Source organism: Oncorhynchus nerka, linkage group LG24 (assembly GCF_034236695.1).
Source record: "Oncorhynchus nerka isolate Pitt River linkage group LG24, Oner_Uvic_2.0, whole genome shotgun sequence".
NCBI classification, from domain to species: Eukaryota; Metazoa; Chordata; class Actinopteri; order Salmoniformes; family Salmonidae; genus Oncorhynchus; species Oncorhynchus nerka.
This window is the reverse complement of record NC_088419.1, coordinates 84407281-84426166: the sequence shown is the minus strand read 5'-3', so window position 1 is coordinate 84426166 and position 18886 is coordinate 84407281. Positions and strand designations below refer to the sequence as shown.

Here is an 18886-nt window from a genome sequence, read left to right as displayed (position 1 = left end):
TATTCTCTCCATCTTTTCCATCTTTCTCTATTCTTCTCCATCTTTTCTCTATTCCATCTATTCTCTTCCATCTTTTCTCTATTCTCTCTATCTCTCTCCATCTTTTCTCTATTCTCTCTATCTCTCTCCATCTTTTCTCTATTCTCTATGCTCTCTCCATCTTTTTCTCTATTCTCTCTATCTTTTTCTCTCCATCTTTTCTCTATTCTCTATATGCTCTCTCCATCTTTTCTCTATTCTCTCTATCTCTCTCTCCATCTTTTTCTATTCTCTATCTCTCTCCATCTTTTCTATTCTATTCTCTCTCCATCTCTCTATCTCTATCTCTCCATCTTTTCTATTCTTTTCTCTATTCTCTCTCCATCTTTTCTCTATTCTCTCTATGCTCTCTCCATCTTTTCTCTATTCTCTCTATTCTCTCTCCATCTTTTCTCTATTCTCTACTCTCTCTCCATCTTTCTCTATTCTCTCTATTCTCTCCATCTTTTCTCTATTCTCTCTATTCTCTCTCCATCTTTTCTCTATTCTCTCTATCTCATCTTTTCTCTATTCCATCTTTTCTCTATTCTCTATTCTCTCTCCATCTTTTCTCTATTCTCTATGCTCTCTCCATCTTTTTCTATTCTCTCTATTCTCTCTCCATCTTTTCTCTATTCTCTCTATCTTCTCTCATCTTTTCTATTTTCTCTATTCTTTTCTCTATTCTCTCTCCATCTTTTTTCTCTATTTCTCTATTCTTCCATCTTTTCTCTATTCTCTCTATTCTCTCTCCATCTTTTCTCTATTCTCTCTATCTCATCTCTCCATCTTTTCTCTATTCTCTCTATCTTTTCTCTATTCTCTCTCCATCTTTTTCTCTCTATCCATCTCTCTATTTCTATCTCTCCATCTTTTCTCTCCATCTTTTCTCTCTCTATTCTCTCCATCTTTTCTCTATTCTCTCTATTCTCTCCATCTTTTCCATCTTTTCTCTATTCTTTCTATATCTCTCTCCATCTTTTCTCTATTCTCTCTATTCTCCATCTTTTCCATCTCTCCATCTTTCTCTCTATTCTCTCTATCTCTCTCCATCTTTTCTCTATTCTTCTCTCTCCATCTTTTCTCTATTCTCTCTATCTCTCTCCATCTTTTCTCTATTCTCTCCATCTTCTCTCCATCTTTTCTCTATCTTTCTCTCTATTCTCCATCTTTTCTCTATTTCTCTATCCATCTTTTCTCTATTCTCTCTATCTCTCTCCATCTTTTTCTATTTCTCTATCTCTCTCCATCTTTTCTCTATTCTCTCTATTCTCTCTCCATCTTTTCTCTATTCTCTCTATTCTCTCTCCATCTTTTCTCTATTCTCATCTATTCTCTCTCCATCTTTTCTCTATTCTCTCTATTCTCTCTCCATCTTTTTCTATTCTCTATCTTCTCTCCATCTTTCTCTATTCTCTATATCTCTCCATCTTTTCTCTATTCTCTCTATTCTCTCTCCATCTTTTCTCTATTCTCTCTATGCTCTCTCCATCTTTTCTCTATTCTCTCTTCTCTCTCCATCTTTTCTCTATTCTCTATCTTCTCTCCATCTTTTCTCTATTCCATCTCCATCTTTTCTCTATTCTCTCTTCTCTCTCCATCTTTTCTCTATCTTCTCTCCATCTTTTCTCTATTTCTCTATCTCTCTCCATCTCTTTCTCTATTCTCTCCATCTTTTTCTCCATCTTTCTATTCTCTATTCTCTTCTCCATCTTTTCTCTATCTCTCTATCTCTCATCTTTTCCATCTTTCTCATCTTTTCTCTCTATTCTCTCCATCTTTTCTCTATTCTCTATCTCTCTCTCCATCTTTCTCTATTCTCTCTATCTCTCTCCATCTTTTCTCTATTCTCTCTATCTTCTCTCCATCTTTTCTCTATTCTCTCTATTCTCTCTCCATCTTTTCTCTATTCTCTCTATCCTCTCTCCATCTTTTCTCTATTCTCTATCTTCTCTCCATCTTTTCTCTATTCTCTATCTTCTCTCCATCTTTTCTCTATTCTCTATCTTCTCTCCATCTTTTCTCTATTCTCTCTATCTCTCTCCATCTTTTCTCTATTCTCTATCTCTCTCCATCTATTTCTCTATTCTCTCTCCATCTTTTCTCTATTCTCTATCTTCTCTCCATCTTTTCTCTATTCTCTATCTCTCATCTCCATCTTTTCTCTATTCTCTCTCTTCTCTTCTCCATCTTTTCTCTATTCTCTATTTCTCTCCATCTTTTCTCTATTCTCTCTCTCCATCTTTTCTCTATTCTCTATCTTCTCTCCATCTTTTCTCTATTCTCTATCCTCTCTCCATCTTTTCTCTATTCTCTATCTTTCTCATCTTTTCTCTATTCTCTATTCTCTCTCCATCTTTTCTCTATTCTCTCTATCTTCTCTCCATCTTTCTCTCTATTCTCTCTCCATCTTTTCTCTATTCTCTCTATTCCATCTCTATTCTCTCTATCTCTCTCCATCTTTTCTCTATTCTCTCTATTCTCTCTTTCTCTCTCCATCTTTCTCTCCATCTATTCTCTCTATTCTCTCCATCTTTTCTCTATTCTCTCTTCTCTCCATCTTTCTCCATCTTTCTCTCTATTTCTCTATTCTCTCTCCATCTTTTCTCTATTCTCTATCTTCTCTCCATCTTTTCTCTATTCTCTCTATTCTCTCTCCATCTTTTCTCTATTCTCTATCTTCTCTCCATCTTTTCTCTATTCTCTCTATTCTCTCTCCATCTTTTCTCTATTCTCTATCTTCTCTCCATCTTTTCTCTATTCTCTATCTTCTCTCCATCTTTTCTCTATTCTCTCTATTCTCTCTCCATCTTTTCTCTATTCTCTCTATTCTCTCTCCATCTTTTCTCTATTCTCTCTATTCTCTCTCCATCTTTTCTCTATTCTCTCTATGCTCTCTCCATCTTTTCTCTATTCTCTATTCTCTCTCCATCTTTTCTCTATTCTCTCTATGCTCTCTCCATCTTTTCTCTATTCTCTCTATCCTCTCTCCATCTTTTCTCTATTCTCTCTATCTCTCCATCTTTTCTCTATTTTCTCTATTCTCTCCATCTTTTCTCTATTCTCTATCTTCTCTCCATCTTTTCTCTATTCTCTATCTTCTCTCCATCTTTTCTCTATCTTCTCTCCATCTTTTCTCTATTCTCTCTATTCTCTCCATCTTTTCTCTATTCTCATCTTTTCTCTATTCCATCTTTTCTCTATTCTCTCTATCTTCTCTCCATCTTTTCTCTATTCTCTATCCTCTCTCCATCTTTTCTCTATTCTCTATCTTCTCTCCATCTTTTCTCTATTCTCTATCTCTCTCCATCTTTTCTCTATTCTCTATCTTCTCTCCATCTTTTCTCTATTCTCTATCTTCTCTCCATCTTTTCTATATTCTCTCCATCTTTTCTCTATTCTCTATCTTCTCTCCATCTTTTCTCTATTCTCTATCTTCTCTCCATCTTTTCTCTATTCTCTATCTTCTCTCCATCTTTTCTCTATTCTCTATCTCTCTCCATCTTTTCTCTATTCTCTATCTTCTCTCCATCTTTTCTCTATTCTCTATCTTCTCTCCATCTTTTCTCTATTCTCTCTATTTCTCTCCATCTTTTCTCTATCTCTCTCTATCTTCTCTCCATCTTTTCTCTATTCTCTATCTCTCTCCATCTTTTCTCTATTCTCTATCTTCTCTCCATCTTTTCTCTATTCTCTCTATCTTCTCTCCATCTTTTCTCTATCTCTCTCTTCTCTCTCTCCATCTTTTCCTATTCTCTCCTATCTTCTCTCCATCTTTCTCTCTATTCTCTCTCCATCTTTTCTCTATTTCTCTATTCTCTCTCCATCTTTTCTCTATTCTCTCTATCTTCTCTCCATCTTTTCTCTATTCTCTCTATTCTCTCTCCATCTTTTCTCTATTCTCTCTATTCTCTCTCCATCTTTCTCTCTCCATCTTTTCTCTATTTTTCTATTCTCTCTCCATCTTTTTTCTCTATTCTCTCTCCATCTTTTTCTCTATGCTCTCTCCATCTTTTCTCTATTTTCTCTATTCTCTCTCCATCTTTTCTCTATTCTCTCTATTCTCTCCATCTTTTCTCTATTCTCTCTACCCTCTCTCCATCTTTTCTCTATTCTCTATCCTCTCTCCATCTTTTCTCTATTCTCTCTATCCTCTCTCCATCTTTTCTCTATTCTCTCTATTCTCTCTATTCTCTCTCCATCTTTTCTCTATTCTCTCTATTCTCTCTATCTTCTCTCCATCTTTTCTCTATTCTCTATCCTCTCTCCATCTTTTCTCTATTCTCTCTATCCTCTCTCCATCTTTTCTCTATCCTCTCTCCATCTTTTCTCTATTCTCTCTATTCTCTCCATCTTTTCTCTATTCTCTCTATTCTCTCCTTCTTTTCTCTATTCTCTCTATCCTCTCTCCATCTTTTCTCTATTCTCTCTATCCTCTCTCCATCTTTTCTCTATTCTCTCTATTCTCTCCATCTTTTCTCTATTCTCTCTATTCTCTCCTTCTTTTCTCTATTCTCTCTATCTTCTCTCCATCTTTTCTCTATTCTCTATCCTCTCTCCATCTTTTCTCTATTCTCTCTATTCTCTCTATATCTTTTCTCTATTCTCTCTATCTTCTCTCCATCTTTTCTCTATTCTCTATTCTCTCCATCTTTTCTCTATTCTCTCTATCCTCTCTCCATCTTTTCTCTATATCTTCTCTCCATCTTTTCTCTATTCTCGCTATCCTCTCTCCATCTTTTCTCTATTCTCTCTATCTTCTCTCCATCTTTTCTCTATTCTCTATCCTCTCTCCATCTTTTCTCTATTCTCTCTATCCTCTCTCCATCTTTTCTCTATTCTCTCTATCTTCTCTCCATCTTTTCTCTATTCTCTCTATCCTCTCTCCATCTTTTCTCTATTCTCTCTATCCTCTCTCCATCTTTTATCTATTCTCTCCATCTTTCCTCTGACAACCCTCCCCATTCTTTCCCCTTCCTGTCCTCCTTTTATCCTCTCACCCTTTCTCTCACTCTCTCCTCTTCTCTCTTCCGTAGTCCCTCTTTCCTCCCCCAACTCTCCTCCCTCCCTCTCTCCCCTTCCCCTCCCCCTCTCCCTCTCCTCCCTTTCTCCCCTCCTCCCTCTCCTCTCCTACCCACTCTCCTCCCTCTCACCTCCCTCCCTCTCTTCTCTCCCTCTCTCCCCTCTTCCATCTTTCCTCTAGGGCTGGGAATTGCCAGGAACCTCACGATACGATATTATCACGGTACTAATGTGGCGATACGAAATGTACAGCATTGCGATTCTCACGATTCTATGTATATTGCAATTTGATACTGTGATTATATTTACTAGAACTACAAGACCATGGTGCTTGCCTACGGAGCTGTGAGGGGAACGGCACCTCAGTACCTCCAGGCTCTGATCAGGCCCTACACCCAAACAAGGGCACTGCGTTCATCCACCTCTGGCCTGCTCGCCTCCCTACCACTGAGGAAGTACAGTTCCTGCTCAGCCCAGTCAAAACTGTTCGATGCTGTGGCCCCCCAATGGTGGAACAAACTCCCTCACGACGCCAGGACAGCGGAGTCAATCACCACCTTCCGGAGACACCTGAAACCCCACCTCTTTAAGGAATACCTAGGATAGGATAAAGTAATCCCTCTCACCCCCCCCTTAAAAGATTTAGATGCACTACTGTTCCACTGGATGTCATAAGGTGAATGCACCAATTTGTAAGTCGCTCTGGATAAGAGCGTCTGCTAAATGACTTAAATGTAATGTAATGTAGAACTAGCTATGAAGATAATTGTATCGATGTTTTCCCCCAATCACTACTCTACTCCCTCTCTTCACTCTCCAACTCTACTCTCCTCCCTCTCCTCTCCCCAACTCTCTTCTCTCCTCCCTCTCCTCTCCCCAACTCTATTCTCTCCTCCCTCTCCTCTCCCCAACACTCTTCTCTCCTCCCTCTTCTCTCCCCAACTCTCTACTCTCCTCCCTCTCCTCTCCCCAACTCTCTTCTCTCCTCCCTCTCCTCTCCTCAACTCTTCTCTCCTCGCTCTCCTCAACTCTCTTTTCTCCTCCCTCTCCTCCCTCCCTCCCTCCCTCTCCTCTCCCCAACTCTCTTCTCTCCTCCCTCTCCTCTCCCCAACTCTCTTCTCTCCTCCCTCTCCCCAACTCTCTACTCTCCTCCCTCCCTCCCTCTCCTCTCCCCAACTCTCTTCTCTCCTCCCTCCCTCTCCTCTCCCCAACTCTCTTCTCTCCTCCCTCTCCCCAACTCTCTACTCTCCTCCCTCCCTCCCTCTCCTCTCCCCAACTCTCTACTCTCCTCCCTCCCTCCCTCCCCTCTCCTCAACTCTCTTCTCTCCTCCCTCTCCTCTCCCCAACTCTCTACTCTCCTCCCTCCCTCCCTCTCCTCTCCCCAACTCTCTTCTCTCCTCCCTCTCCTCAACTCTCTACTCTCCTCCCTCCCTCCCTCTCCTCTCCCCAACTCTCTTCTCTCCTCCCTCTCCTCTGCCCAACTCTCTTCCCTCCTCCCCCTCCCACTACACTGTGATCCCGTTACCGTGGTAATGCGTGGTGTTCACTCGTAGAGAGAATCACCTCCCGAGTGCCATGCAGGGATTATGGCTCCCTTTCATTAAATCAAAATTCCATTTCTCAGTCAGCCTTTCCCAGGTTCTTCTGCTCTCGCCGCAAGGCTCACACAGTAATACAATTAAGATCCATAAGCTTTTCCCAGGAATAAAGGCCTTGGCTGAAAGAAGGATTGTTCCATGCTTCAGCGGGGTTGGGAAAAGAGAAAAACAGTGGAGGGGAGGATAGATAGATAGATGGATAGATGGAGGTTAGATAGATGGATAGATGGAGGGTGGATAGATGATAGATGGAGTGGTGGATAGATGGAGGGTGGATAGATGAATAGATGGATAGGTGGATAGATGGAGGGGTGTATAGATGGATAGATGGAGGGTGGATAGATGGAGGGGTGGAGGGGTGGATATATGGAGGGTGGATAGATGGAGGGGTGGATGGTGGATAGATGGAGGGTGGATAGATGGATATATGGAGGGGTGGATAGATGGATAGATGGAGGGGTGGATGTGGATAGATGGAGGGTGGATAGATGGATATATGGAGGGGTGGATAGATGGATAGATGGAGGGGTGGATAGATGGAGGGGTGGATAGATGGAGGGATGGATAGATGGAGGGTGGATAGATGGATAGATGGAGTGGTGGATAGATGGAGGGGTGGATAGATGGATAGATGGATAGATGGAGGGGTGGATAGATGGATAGATGGAGGGTGGATAGATGGATAGATGAAGGGGTGGATAGATGGAGGGGTGGATAGATGGATAAATGGAGGGTGGATAAATGGATAGAGGGAGGGGTGGATAGATGGAGGGATGGATAAATGGATAGATGAAGGGTTGGATAGATGGAGGTGTGGATAGATGGAGGGTGGATAGATGGATAGATGGAGGGGTTGATAGATGGAGGGTGGTATAGATGATAGATGGGCAGAAGGAGGGGTGGATAGATGGATACATGGAGGTGGATGGATGGATGGAGGTGGATAGATGGATGGTTGGGGGTGATAGATGGATAGATGGATAGTTGGAGGGGTGATGGATAGATGGATAGTTGGAGGGGTGGATAGATGGATAGTTGGAGGGGTGGATAGATGGATAGTTGGAGGGGTGGATAGATGGATAGTTGGAGGGGTGGATAGATGGATAGTTGGAGGGGTGGATAGATGGATAGTTGGAGGGGTGGATAGATGGGTAGTTGGAGGGGTGGATAGAGTTGGAGGGGTGAATAGATGGGTAGTTGGAGGGGTGGATAGATGGATACATGGAGGGGTGGATAGATGGATAGTTGGAGGGTGGATAGATGGGTAGTTGGAGGGTGGATAGATGGATAGTTGGAGGGTGGATAGATGGATAGATGGAGGGGTGGATAGATGGGTAGTTGGAGGGGTGGATAGATGGGTAGTTGGAGGGGTGGATAGATGGAGGGTGGATAGTTGGAGGGGTGGATAGATGGGTAGTTGGAGAGGTGGATAGATGGGTAGTTGGAGGGGTGGATAGATGGATAGATGGGCAGATGGAGGGGTTGATAGATGGAGGGGTGGATAGATGGATTGGTGGATAGATGGAGGGTGGATAGATGAGGGGTGGATAGATGGTATAGACAGACAGACAGACAGACAGACAGACAGACAGACAGATAGATAGATAGATAGATAGATAGATAGATAGATAGATAGATAGATAGATAGATAGATAGATAGATAGATAGATAATCTCCTCTTCACCGAACTCCTCTAGAATGAATATTTTATTGGGGCTGAAGTGTATTCCAGATGGAAGGGGAAAGGAGTTGTTTCATGCTGCAGCTCTAAGTGTGTGTATGTAACTGTAACACGTGTTTGTTTCTCATTCTGATCACGACCATTTTGTAACAATCCTGCTGCATTTGCTGAATTCACTGATGATGGTATTTTGTGAGAGTGGGGCCTCTTCCATGGTTCACTATGTTCTTGAATCCTATAAAAGGATAATTGCATGATGTTTATGGAAAATGTGCACAAACAGGTGCATATTGGTAAGTGTTCTGCATGTAGACAGTTAAAAGCCTTTCACTTGTGTAGAACACAAAAGAGGAAGCAGACATGGACAGCACTGCAAACCACTCACAGCCGGCCATTTATGTGCCCAAACAAACTGTGGCCTCACCTGTGTGTGTCTGTGTGTGCGTGTGCATGAGTGTGTGCATTGCATTTCTGAAACAAGTCCTGATAACTGTCAGTTTATTTCAGAAGGCCTCTACTGTGCACAATGTCTGTATACCACCCTGTCTCTCTCTAAGAGGATGTGAGGTGCTCACACGCCTGTTATTATTCATAACAATGTGTTCCCAATTGAAATACACCCTACACTCTTAGAAATATATGGTTCCAAAATGGTTCTTTGGCTGTCCCCATAGGAGAACCCTCTTTGGTTACAGGTAGAACCCCTTTGGGTTCGAGGTAGAACCCACTGTGGAAAGGGTTCAACATGTAACCTGAAAGTGTTCTACCTGGAACCAAAGAGGGTTCTTCAAAGGGTCCTCCAATGGGGACAGACGAATAACCATTTTATGTTCTGCATAGCACCTTTTTTCCTAAGAGTGTATTTATACTTCTCTTTAAAAAAAAATGTTTTACCCCGTTTTCTCCCCAATTTCGTGGTATCCAATTGTTAGTAGCTACTATCTTGTCTCATCGCTACAACTCCCTTACGGGCTCAGGAGAGACGAAGGTTGAAAGTCATGTGTCCTCCAATACACAACCCAACCAAGCTGCACTGCTTCTTAACACAGCGCGCATCCAACCCGCCAGCTGCACCAATGTGTCGGAGGAAGCACCGTGCACCTGGCAACCTTGGTTAGCGTGCACTGCGCCCGGCCCGCCACAGGAGTCGCGATGAGACAAGGATATCCCTACCGGCCAACCCCTCCCTAACCCGGACGACACTAGGCCAATAGTGCGTCGCCCCACGGACATCCCGGGCGCGGTCGACAGAGCCTGGGGTCTCTGGTGGCACAGCTGGCGCTGCAGTACAGCTCCCTTAACCACTGCACCACCTGGGAGGCCCTATTTACACTTTTCATAAACATGCAAAAGATGATGATTAGAAATGCAATTGGATTTCCTCACAGTTTTTCCTTAGCGGTTGATTTTGCCACATTGCTAACGTGTTAGCTAGTGTAGCTACCAGGGGCCTCCACAGCTCAGTGTCTAACCATCCCAACGTGCTGCAATTGAAAATAATTGGCTTTTGCTGAAGCAATTTCAGCTGATGCAATTTGAGCCGATGTGACAGGGAGGTTAGTGGTGTATTAGACCACGTGTGAAGATGAGAATCCACACTGGAGACAGATCATATTAAATCCCCTCTTTTAGCAGGACGCAGAGCCAGCCAAGCCAAAGGTAATGTTGTGTGGAAGCCATGGGGCTGTGTGGAATCACTGAGAGAGGTTTAGACACTGCTATGTGCACCAATGAAAGTGCTGGAGAGACACATAGATATACACACACTCTCGCTCTCGCAACACACACAGACACACAAACAAAACATGCGTTTTCAAAAAACAGCGGTGTGTGTGCAAAGTTTCAGACTGATTCATTGAAGAATTACATTACTACACAATATTTTGTATCAAGTCTTCCCAGTTCCAACATTTGAATATAAACATTGATTTTATCAAACAAAACTATGCTACCTTTTTATCTCTGGGACCCTCAGGATGACAATTCAGAGCAAGTTTACTGAATGGAAGTACATTTTTTACCTTCAGAGATGAATGTATCAAACCAGTTTCTATGATAAAAGTGTTTTGTTGTTGTGCACTCTCCTCAAACAATAGCATGGTATTTTTTCACTGTAATAGCTACTGAAAATTGGACAGTGCAGTTAGATTAAATCTATGGCAAGACCTGAAAATGGTTGTTTAGCGATCTCTCTGTCAGTCTATATCTCACAAACACACAAACTCTAATTCAGTCACGAGCAGCCTTCTCTTCCTCCATTGTTTGCCATGCAGAATAAATCCAAATAAAACAACTTTATCCCTTTTATAGAATTCTCAATAATGTCCCTTCATCCCCCAGTAGTGACATAGTGTTACTATGCTCTGTAGTAGAGAGGACTGACTCCCTATATGGAGACTAGAGAGGCCTGACTCCTTATATGGAGACAAGAGGGGAGACTGACTCCTTATATGGAGACTAGGGGGGCGGACTTCCTATATGGAGACTAGAGAGGAATGACTCCTTATATGAAGACGAGAGGGAGAACAGACTCCCTATATGAAGACTAGAGAGGCCTGACTCCTTATATGGAGACAAGGGGAGACTGACTCCTTATATAGAGACTAGAGAGGACTGACTCCCTATATGGAGACTAGAGAGGATTGACTCCCTTTATGAACATTAGAGAGGACTGACTCCCTATATGGAGAAAAAAGGGAGGACTGACTCCCTACAGGACTGACTGTCTGTATGGAGACTAGAGAGGACTGACTGTCTGTATGGAGACTAGAGAGGACTGACTGTCTGTATGGAGACTAGAAAGGCCTGACTGTCTATATGGAGACTAGAGAGGACTGACTGTCTGTATGGAGACTAGAAAGGCCTGACTGTCTATATGGAGACTAGAGAGGACTGACTGTCTGTATGGAGACTAGAAAGGCCTGACTGTCTATATGGAGACTAGAAAGGCCTGACGGTCTATATGGAGACTAGAGAGGACTGACTGTCTATATGGAGACTAGAAAGGCCTGACTGTCTATATGGAGACTAGAGAGGACTGACTGTCTGTATGGAGACTAGAAAGGCCTGACTGTCTATATGGAGACTAGAGAGGACTGACTGTCTGTATGGAGACTAGAAAGGCCTGACTGTCTGTATGGAGACTAGAGAGGACTGACTCTATATGGAGAGTAGAAAGGCCTGACTGTCTATATGGAGACTAGAGAGGACTGACTGTCTATATGGAGACTAGAGAGGACTGACTGTCTGTATGGAGACTAGAAAGGCCTGACTGTCTGTATGGAGACTAGAGAGGACTGACTGTCTATATGGAGAATAGAGAGGACTGACTGTCTGTATGGAGACTAGAAAGGCCTGACTGTCTGTATGGAGACTAGAGAGGACTGACTGTCTGTATGGAGACTAGAAAGGCCTGACTGTCTGTATGGAGACTAGAGAGGACTGACTCAGAGAGAGACTAGAGAGGACTGACTCAGAGAGAGACTAGAGAGGACTGACTCAGAGATAGACTAGAGAGGACTGACTCAGAGAGAGACTAGAGAGGACTGACTGTCTGTATGGAGACTAGAAAGGCCTGACTGTCTGTATGGAGACTAGAGAGGACTGACTGTCTGTATGGAGACTAGAAAGGCCTGACTGTCTATATGGAGACTAGAGAGGACTGACTCAGAGAGAGACTAGAGAGGACTGACTCAGAGAGAGACTAGAGAGGACTGACTGTCTGTATGGAGACTAGAAAGGCCTGACTGTCTGTATGGAGACTAGAGAGGACTGACTGTCTGTATGGAGACTAGAAAGGCCTGACTGTCTATATGGAGACTAGAGAGGACTGACTCAGAGAGAGACTAGAGAGGACTGACTGTCTGTATGGAGACTAGAGAGGACTGACTCAGAGAGAGACTAGAGAGGACTGACTCAGAGAGAGACTAGAGAGGACTGACCTCCTATATGGAGACTAGAGAGGATTGACTCAGAGAGAGACTAGAGAGGACTGACTCAGAGAGAGACTAGAGAGGACTGACTCAGAGAGAGACTAGAGAGGACTGACTCAGAGAGAGACTAGAGAGGACTGACTCAGAGAGAGACTAGAGAGGACTGACTCAGAGAGAGACTAGAGAGGACTGACCTCCTATATGGAGACTAGAGAGGATTGACTCAGAGAGAGACTAGAGAGGACTGACTCAGAGAGAGACTAGAGAGGACTGACTCAGAGAGAGACTAGAGAGGACTGACTCAGAGAGAGACTAGAGAGGACTGACTCAGAGAGAGACTAGAGAGGACTGACTCAGAGAGAGACTAGAGAAGACTGTCAGAGAGAGACTAGAGAGGACTGACTCAGAGAGAGACTAGAGAGGACTGACTCAGAGAGAGACTAGAGAGGACTGACTCTATATGGAGACTAGAGAGGACTGACTCAGAGAGAGACTAGAGAGGACTGACTCAGAGAGAGACTAGAGAGGACTGACTCTATATGGAGACTAGAGAGGACTGACTCAGAGAGAGACTAGAGAGGACTGACTCAGAGAGAGACTAGAGAGGACTGACTCTATATGGAGACTAGAGAGGACTGACTCAGAGAGAGAGAGAGAGCACGAGAGAACAGAGATCTGGGTGAGATGTAAACAAAGGTTTAGGGCCTGACAATCTTATAACTCAGGATTCAGGGATTGGTTAGAAAAAAGACAAAGGAGAGCTTCCCAGCATGGGTCCTTTTTCAAAGTGAATATATATTATTATCACGCTTACTCGTCCGTTCATGCATTTGAGATTTAATAGTTAAAATATTGCTTCCCTTAGAGGCAATGAAGAGAAGAAAGGAGGATGCCTGAGGAGAAGTGTGCAGAATAGATTACATGTTAAAAGAGAAGTGTGCAAAGGAGAGGAGAGAGGATTGGACAGGAGTCCAGAGGAGAGAAGATAGGAGAGGACAGGAGTGCAAAGGAGAGGAGATAGGAGTGCAAAGGAGAGGAGAGAGGAGAGGACAGGAGTGCAAAGGAGAGGAGCTAGGAGAGGACAGGAGTGCAAAGGAGAGGAGATAGGAGAGGACAGGAGTGCAAAGGAGAGGAGAGAGGAGAGGACAGGAGTGCAAAGGAGAGGAGATAGGAGAGGACAGGAGTGCAAAGGAGAGGAGAGGACAGGAGTGCAAAGGAGAGGAGATAGGAGAGGACAGGAGTGCAAAGGAGAGGAGAGAGGAGAGGACAGGAGTGCAAAGGAGAGGAGAGAGGAGAGGACAGGAGTGCAAAGGAGAGGAGAGAGGAGAGGACAGGAGTGCAAAGGAGAGGAGATAGGAGAGGACAGGAGTGCAAAGGAGAGGATAGGAGTGCAAAGGAGAGGAGATAGGAGAGGACAGGAGTGCAAAGGAGAGGAGAGAGGAGAGGACAGGAGTGCAAAGGAGAGGAGAGAGGAGAGGACAGGAGTGCAAAGGAGAGGAGATAGAGGAGGACAGGAGTGCAAAGGAGAGGAGAGGACAGGAGTGCAAAGGTGAGGAGATAGGAGAGGACAGGAGTGCAAAGGAGAGGAGAGAGGAGAGGACAGGAGTGCAAAGGAGAGGAGAGAGGAGAGGACAGGAGTGCAAAGGAGAGGAGAGAGGAGAGGACAGGAGTGCAAAGGAGAGGAGATAGGAGAGGACAGGAGTGCAAAGGAGAGGAGATAGGAGAGGACAGGAGTGCAAAGGAGAGGAGATAGGAGAGGACAGGAGTGCAAAGGAGAGGAGAGAGGAGAGGACAGGAGTGCAAAGGAGAGAAGATAGGAGAGGACAGGAGTGCAAAGGAGAGGAGATAGGAGAGGACAGGAGTGCAAACGAGAGAAGATAGGAGAGGACAGGAGTGCAAACGAGAGAAGATAGGAGAGGACAGGAGTGCAAAGGAGAGGAGAGAGGAGAGGACAGGAGTGCAAAGGAGAGGAGAGAGGAGAGGACAGGAGTGCAAAGGAGAGGAGAGAGGAGAGGACAGGAGTGCAAAGGAGAGAAGATAGGAGAGGACAGGAGTGCAAAGGAGAGGAGATAGGAGAGGACAGGAGTGCAAAGGAGAGAAGATAGGAGAGGACAGGAGTGCAAAGGAGAGGAGATAGGAGAGGACAGGAGTGCAAAGGAGAGAAGATAGGAGAGGACAGGAGTGCAAAGGAGAGGAGATAGGAGAGGACAGGAGTGCAAAGGATAGAAGATAGGAGAGGACAGGAGTGTAAAAGAGAGGAGATAGGAGAGGACAGGAGTGCAAAGGAGAGGAGAGAGGAGAGGACAGGAGTGCAAAGGAGAGGAGAGAGGAGAGGACAGGAGTGCAAAGGAGAGGACAGGAATGCAAAGGAGAGAAGATAGGAGAGGACAGGAGTGCAAAGGAGAGGAGATAGGAGAGGACAGGAGTGCAAAGGAGAGGAGATAGGAGAGGACAGGAGTGCAAAGGAGAGGAGATAGGAGAGGACAGGAGTGCAAAGGAGAGGAGAGAGGAGAGGACAGGAGTGCAAAGGAGAGGAGAGAGGAGAGGACAGGAGTGCAAAGGAGAGAAGATAGGAGAGGACAGGAGTGCAAAGGAGAGGAGATAGGAGAGGACAGGAGTGCAAAGGAGAGAGAGAGGAGAGGACAGGAGTGCAAAGGAGAGGAGAGAGGAGAGGACAGGAGTGCAAAGGAGAGAAGATAGGAGAGGACAGGAGTGCAAAGGAGAGGAGATAGGAGAGGACAGGAGTGCAAAGGAGAGAAGATAGGAGAGGACAGGAGTGCAAAGGAGAGGAGATAGGAGAGGACAGGATTGCAAAGGAGAGGAGAGAGGAGAGGACAGGAGTGCAAAGGAGAGGAGAGAGGAGAGGACAGGAGTGCAAAGGAGAGGAGATAGGAGAGGACAGGAGTGCAAAGGAGAGGAGGTAGGAGAGGACAGGAGTGCAAAGGAGAGGAGAGGACAGGAGTGCAAAGGAGAGGAGAGAGGAGAGGAGATAGGAGAGGACAGGAGTGCAAAGGAGAGGAGATAGGAGAGGACAGGAGTGCAAAGGAGAGGAGAGAGGAGAGGACAGGAGTGCAAAGGAGATGAGATAGGAGAGGACAGGAGTGCAAAGGTGAGGAGATAGGAGAGGACAGGAGTGCAAAGGAGAGGAGAGAGGAGAGGACAGGAGTGCAAAGGAGAGGAGAGAGGAGAGGACAGGAGTGCAAAGGAGAGTAGATAGGAGAGGACAGGAGTGCAAAGGAGAGGAGAGAGTAGAGGACAGGAGTGCAAAGGAGAGGAGAGAGGAGAGGACAGGAGTGCAAAGTAGAGGAGATAGGAGAGGACAGGAGTGCAAAGGAGAGGAGAGGACAGGAGTGCAAAGGAGAGGAGAGAGGAGAGGACAGGAGTCTGCATATAGGGAGTCAGTCCTCTCTAGTCTTCATATAGGGAGTCAGTCCTCTATAGTCTTCATATAGGGAGTCAGTCCTCTCTAGTCTCCATATAGAGAATCAGTCCTCCCTCTTGTCTCCATATAGAGTCAGTCCTTTCTAGTCTCCATATAGGGAGTCAGTCCTCTCTTTAGTTTCCATATAGAGAGTCAGTCCTCTCTTTAGTCTCCATATAGGGAGTCAGTCCTCTCTCTAGTCTCCATATAGAGAGTCAGTCCTCTCTGGTCTTAATATAGGGAGTCAGTCCTCTCTTTAGTTTCCATATAGGGAGTCAGTCCTCTCTACTCTCCATATAGAGAGTCAGTCCTCTCTAGTCTGCATATAGGGAGTCAGTCCTCTAGTCTTCATATAGGGAGTCAGTCCTCTATAGTCTTCATATAGGGAGTCAGTCCTCTCTAGTCTCCATATAGAGAGTCAGTCCTCCCTCTTGTCTCCATATAAAGTCAGTCCTCTCTAGTCTCCATATAGGGAGCCAGTCCTCTCTTTAGTTTCCATATAGAGAGTCAGTCCTCTCTTTAGTTTCCATATAGAGAGTCAGTCCTCTCTAGTCTCCATATAGGGAGTCGGTCCTTTCTAGTCTATAGGGAGTCAGTCCTCCTTCTATTTAGGAATCAGTCCATTGAGGGAAGTGGAAGGAAATAATTAGCATCATATGGTGAATGGGTTGCTTCCGTATGGCCTATCTATTATCTGATGAGACTCTATGTGGGAGGAAATAGGGAGTAGAATGACAGCCATATTATAACATGAATGAAGAATCTACCCTAATGCTACAGTATATATCAAGGAGATGAATGTGTGGTGCTGGTATTAGCAAGAATGTTATCCATGGAGAAGGGTCGTTGTATCATAACATTAGCTATAGGACAGGGTAGCCTATATATAGCCTATAGATGGAACAATGAGACTTACCTATGTATAGTGTTACTGTTGAAAAATAATTATGCTAATTTTGGAATAATAACTTATTACATTAGGGATATAGACTACCACAGCTTGTATAACTACCTCATTCTATTTCAGGAATGCCGAGTACTATAGCATTAGTCTGTGTGGAGCTTTCATTACATTAACATTACTTGACCACACTGGTAGAATGAACTCTGTTCCCTCTGAAAATACAATGGCCTGATCCTAATCCCTACCTTTCTCCCAGTTATGACTCCACAGGGTTTAAAGCCTAGTCTAATCACCTCTAAGGGCTGACTTGAGAACAGCGATCAGTGGAGGCCTGCTGATTCATTCAGAGAGGGAATTATGGTAATAGGAACCTCTGACCAGTTAGACAGTGGGGAGGTCTGGGGGTCCAACAGGTAGTCAAGGATCTAAATTAAACAATTTAATTGGTAGCGCTGGTGTGGAGCACCACAGGAAATAAGACTGTAAAGTCATTAGTTTATTATAAAAGCTCAAATGTTCATACGAATACCTGTCATTGAAATTACAAATTAATTGTGGAATATAAGGTTTCTACATTGTGTAAAAGTATTATTTTCCTAATGAGATGCATTACATTGAAAATTGTACACTCCCTCAGGTTTGTGGTGAAGACATGCAAGAGATCTGTCATTCATTCATTGCTATGATAATCAAATCTAATCAAATGCATTTGTCACATGGGCCGAATACAACAGCTGTAGACTACTGTGAAATGCTTACTTACTAGTCATTTCCCAACAATGCAGAGTTAAAAGTAAGAAAAATGAGCAAACACATTTTTTGGAAATAGTAACAGAATAAAATAACAATAATGAGGCTATATACAAGGAGTACCGGTACCGAGTCAATGAGCAGGGGTTCGAGGTAATAAAGGTAATATATAGAAGTGGTAAAAGTGACTAGGCAATCAGGATAGACAATAAACAGAGTAGCAGCAGTGTGTGTGTGTGTGTGTGTGTGTGGGTGTGTGTGTGTGTGTGTGTGTGTTGGGAGTGTCAGTGTAGTGTGTGTGTGTGTGTTGGAGTGTCAGTGTAGTGTGTGTGAGTGCGTGGGTAGAGTCCGGGGAGTGTGCATAGAGCCATAGAGAGTCAGTGCTAAAAAGGGGATGAATGTAAATAGTCTGGTGGCCATTTGATTAACTGTTCAGCAGTCTAATGGTTTAGGGGTAGAAGCTGTTCAACAGCCGTTTGGTCCCAGACTTTGTAATGTCCGGGGTGTAGTGGAGGAAGGAGTCAGACGCAGGAGACAGAGAGTTCAGATTAGGCACGTCTTTAATACACCGACCAGGTGAAAAAGCAGACGCCACTCAACACAAATACCCCAAACCACAGGGGAACTAAACCGTATCCAAAAACAGCTCACGTACACGAAACAGCCGCGACACACATGCGCGCACAACAAGTACACATAGAACAATCCCGCACACCCAGCCGGCGGGCCGGCTGGCTAATAAAGCCCAACTAATAACCTAATTAACAACAGGTGTAACTAATAAACAGACAAGGAGGGGGATGAAAAGATCAGTGGCAGCTAGGAGGCCGGTGACGACGACCGCCGAGCGCCACCCGAACGGGAAGGGGAGCTAGTAGGCCGGTGACGACGACCGCCGAGCGCCACCCGAACGGGAAGGGGAGCTAGTAGGCCGGTGACGACGACCGCCGAGCGCCACCCGAACGGGAAGGGGAGCTAGTAGGCCGGTGACGACGACGGCCGAGCGCCACCCGAACGGGAAGGGGAGCTAGTAGACCGGTGACGACGACCGCCGAGCGCCACCCGAACGGGAAGGGGAGCTAGTAGACCGGTGACGACGACCGTCGAGCCCCACCTGAACGGGAAGAGGAGCTAGTAGGCCGGTGACGACGACCGCCGAGCGCCACCCGAACGGGAAGGGGAGCCACCTTCGGTAGGAGTCCTGACAGACTTGGTGCTCCGGTACCGCTTGCCGTGTGGTAGCAGAGAGAGCAATCTATGACTTGGGTGTCTGGAGTCTTTGACAATTTTTAGGGCCTTCCTCTGACATCGCCTGGTATAGAGGTGCTGGAAGGCAGGGAGCTTGGGCCCAGTGATTTACTGGGCCGTACACACTACCCTCTGTAGCGCCTTGCGGTCGGATACCAAGCAGTTGCCATACAAAGCAGTGATGCAGCCAGTCAAGATGCTCTCAATGGTGCAGCTGTAAAACTTTTTGAGGATCCGAGGGCCCATGTCAAATCTTTTCAGCCTTCTGAGGTGGAAGAGGCGTTGTCGTGCCCTCTTCATGGCTGTACTGGT

The 18886-nt window shown here is 45.0% G+C and overlaps 1 protein-coding gene and 1 pseudogene across 2 annotated transcripts in view; one reads left to right on the top strand and one right to left on the bottom strand.

Annotated features, from left to right (window-relative positions):
* LOC115123456 (low-density lipoprotein receptor-related protein 8-like) overlaps window positions 1-18886 on the top strand; it is a 421425-nt gene that overhangs the window by 157020 nt on the left and 245519 nt on the right. The window lies entirely within an intron of this gene.
* Window positions 6954-7861, bottom strand: LOC135564372 (uncharacterized; annotated as a pseudogene).